Below are 3,854 nucleotides of genomic sequence, written 5' to 3' on the forward strand. Positions count from 1 at the left end.
CCCAGTGCCCGGACCCTCCGATGGCTTGCAGGATGGGGGGCTCATGCACCCCGGGGCCCACCGGACGGAGCTCAAGCCCCGGGCTCAGGCCAAGCTTCCGAACCCTAGCCAGGCCAGGGAGAGCCTCCCCGGGCCCCAGTGGACCCCTGTCCCCAGCGCCCGGACCCACCAATGGCTTGCAGGACGATTGGCTCACGCACCCCGGGGCCCTCAGGACAGAGCTCGAGCCGCGGGCCCGGTCTCAGCTTCCGAACCCTAGCCAGGCTGGGGAGAGCCTCCCCAGATCCTGGTGGACCCCCGTCCCAAGCGCCCAGTCCCTCGGCTAGCTTGCAGGACGGGGGGCTCCCGCACCCTGGGGTCCACCAGACGGAGCTCAAGATCCGGGCCCTGTCCCAGCTTCCGAACCCTAGCCAGGCTGGGGAGAGCCTCCCCGGGCCCTGTTGGACCCCCGTAACCAGCGCCCGGACCCTCCGATGGCTTGCAGGACAGGGGGCTCACGCACCCCGGGGCCCACTGGACGGAGTTCAAGCCCCGGGCCCGGTCTCAGTTTCTGAACCATAGCCAGGCCGGGGAGAGCCTCCCCGGGCCCCGGTGGACCCCAGTCCCCAGCGCCCGGACCCTCGGCTGGCTTGCAGGAGGGGGGGCTCACGCACCCCGGGGCCCGCCTGACGGAGCTCGAGCCCCATGCCCGGTCCCAGCTTCCGAACCCAGCCAGGCCAGGGAAAACCTCCCCGGGCCCCGATAGAGCCCTGTCCCCAGTGCCCGGACCCTCCGATGGCTTGCAGGATGGGGGGCTCATGCACCCCGGGGCCTGCCAGACGGAGCTGAAGCCCTGGGCCCAGTCCTAGCTTCCAGACCCTAGCCAGGCCGGGAAGAACCTCCCCAGGCCCTGGTGGACCCCCGTCCCCAGCGCCCAGACCCTCAGCTGGAACCAAGGAGGGTTAAGCCCAGGCCATGTCCTCTCCCCAACAGCCTGCCCGGGGAGCCCATTTTTCTCAACTATTAAGCACCCACATAGTGGGGGTTTACAGAACTCTGGAGAAGAAGAAAAGTTGGAGATAGCCCAGCTGGTCGGCAGGCCGGCCATCTGGTCACCCAGCCGACAGGGCCATCTGGTCGCCCGGCCCACAGGGCCATCTGGTCGCCCGGCCCGCAGGGCCATCTGGTCGCCCGCACCCCGCAGGGCCATCTGGTCGCCCGGCCCGCAGGGCCATCTGGTCGCCCGCCCCCCGCAGGGCTATCTGGTCGCCCGGCCCGCAGGGCCATCTGGTCGCTCGGCCCGCAGGGCCAGCTGGTCGTGCAGCCAGGTGACCAGATGGCCCGGGACGACCCAGCACCCAGATGGCCTGGGAGGGTGCCCTACCCAGTCGCCCTTGCAGTCCGGATGCCGACCGCTGGGGGTCGTGTAACTAGTTAGCATTAGGGAGTCTCATTCGTTATCGGAGTTAACCAGACAAATCGCTCCACCAACTAAGAACGGCCATGCACCACCACCCACAGAATCGAGAAAGAGCTATCAATCTGTCAATCCTTTCCGTGTCCGGGCCAGGTGAGGTTCCCGTGTTGAGTCAAATTAAGCCGCAGGCTCCACTCCTGGTGGTGCCCTTCCGTCAATTCCTTTAAGTTTCAGCTTTGCAACCATACTTCCCCCGGAACCCAAAGACTTTGGTTTCCCGGAAGCTGCTCGGCGGGTCATGGGAATAACGCAGCCGGATTGCTAGTAGGCATCGTTTATGGTCGGACCTACGACGGTATCTGATTGTCTTTGAACCTCCGACTTTCTGTCTTGATTAATGAAAACATTCTTGGCAAATACTTTCGCTTTGGTTCGTCTTGCGCCGGTCCAAGAATTTCACCTCTAGCGGCACAATAGGAATGCCCCCGGCCGTCCTTCTTAATCATGGCCCCTGTTCCGAAAACCAACAAAATAGAACCGGATTCCTATTCCATTATTCCTAGCTGAAGTATTCAGGCGACCGGCCTGCTTTGAACACTCTAATTTTTTCAAAGTAAACTCTTCGGACCCCCAGGACACTCAGTCAAGAGCATCAAGGGGGCGCCGAGAGGCAGGCGCTGGGACAGGCGGTAACTCGCTTCGCGGCGGATCGCCAGCTCGATCCCAAGATCCAACTACGAGCTTTTTAACTGCAGCAACTTTAATATACGCTATTGGAGCTGGAATTACCGCGGCTGCTGGCACCAGACTTGCCCTTCAATGGATCCTAGTTAAAGGATTTAAAGTGTACTCATTCCAATTACAGGGCCTCGAAAGAGTCCTGTATTGTTATTTTTCGTCACTACCTCCCTGAGTCGGGAGTGGGTAATTTGCGCGCCTGCTGCCTTCCTTGGATGTGGTAGCTGTTTCTCAGACTCCCTCTCCGGAATCGAACCCTGATTCCCTGTTACCCGTGGTCACATGGTAGGCACAGAAAGAACCATCAAAAGTTGATAGGGCAGACATCTGAATGTATCGTCGCCGTCACAGGGACGTGCGATCGGCCCGAGGTTATCTAGAGTCACCAAAGCGGCCGGGCGAGCCCGGATTGGTCTTGGTCGATAAATGCACGCATCCCGGGAGGTCAGTGCTCATCGGCATGTATTAGCTCTGGAATTACCAGTTATCCAAGTAACAGATGGAGCGATCAAAGGAACCATAACTGATTTAATGAGCCATTCGCCGTTTCACTGTACCGGCCGTGTGTACTTACACGTGCATGGCTTAATCTTTGAGACAAGCATATGCTACTGGCAGGATCAACCAGGTAGCCGCACCTGCTGATGGGGTGGGTTCAGGGGGCCGCGTGCCCATCTCCCCGACCGGACAACCTTCGCGCACCCCTCCCTCTCGGAAGCCTGCCTGGGGAAGGAGCCCACCCGCCTGGGCGGGAGGGCTCACTGGAGGGGTGGAGAGGTGCGGTCGCATGGGCACCGGCAGGCCCAGCCGTCTCCCCCCGAAGGGAGAGGCGGGCCGAGGCGCAGCCTGAGCGAGACGCAGCGGTGCCGGAGCCTGGCGGCAGCGACACCCCTTGGAACAATCGTTCCGAGCTGCTGTGGAAATGTGCTGGGCGGAGAGGGGTGACGGCGTGGCGCACGGGGCCTACGATCCTGCTGGATAGCAGCATCCGAGGGCCTGGCGCCACCCGACCCCTTCCACTCGGGTCAGACCACTGGGGGACACGAGCTGCCGGGGCTGCTCGGCCTTCGCTCTGCTGGGTAGGGTGAAGGGCCACCCGCCAGGCAGCAGGCTCTCAAGTCAGACAGTCCATGCAGAGAGGAAGCTCCTTGCTTGAAACAACAGCCGAGGCTGGCCAAGCAGTCCATCCCTAAACGGACCGAGAGTGCCCAATCGATCAGAGTACGGCCAAGGCATCCCCTGGCAGGCCGCCCTGAGCAGGGGGGGATACCGGCTTTACATCCCTGCCTGCTCCCGGGGCGAGCGGGCTCAAAGGAAAGGCCCATCGGGAAGGGGCCGAGAGGCAGGAGTAGGCCCAGGCCCCTGGGGGCCCCGGCGTGCGGGCCCAGGTGCTGCCTTCCCCTGTCTGAGAATCGCCGGACCTCACAGAGGTCTGACTGAGCAAACTCGTAGAAAAAGGACCATCGGGAAGGGGCTGAGAGGCAGGCGAAGACCCTAGCCCCTGGGTCCCTGGCAGGCAGAACCGGGTGCTGCCTACCCCCATCTCAGAATCATCGGACCTCACGGAGGTCTGATCGAGCAAACTCTGAGAAAATGACCATCAGGAAGGGGCTGAGAGACAGGAGCGTACCCGGGCCCCTGGGGGCCCAGGCCCGGGTGCTGCCTTCCCCTGTTTCCGAATCACCGGACCTCACAGAGGTCTGACCCAGCAAACTCGGAG

The 3,854-nt window shown here is 62.5% G+C and overlaps 1 pseudogene; it reads right to left on the reverse strand.

Moving 5' to 3' along the window:
* Positions 1–1,650: 1,650 nt before the first annotated feature.
* LOC146811740 (18S ribosomal RNA) lies at positions 1,651–2,762 on the reverse strand (annotated as a pseudogene).
* Positions 2,763–3,854: the final 1,092 nt, after the last annotated feature.

This window comes from Triturus cristatus, chromosome 7 (assembly GCF_964204655.1).
Source record: "Triturus cristatus chromosome 7, aTriCri1.1, whole genome shotgun sequence".
Classification (NCBI taxonomy): domain Eukaryota; kingdom Metazoa; phylum Chordata; class Amphibia; order Caudata; family Salamandridae; genus Triturus; species Triturus cristatus.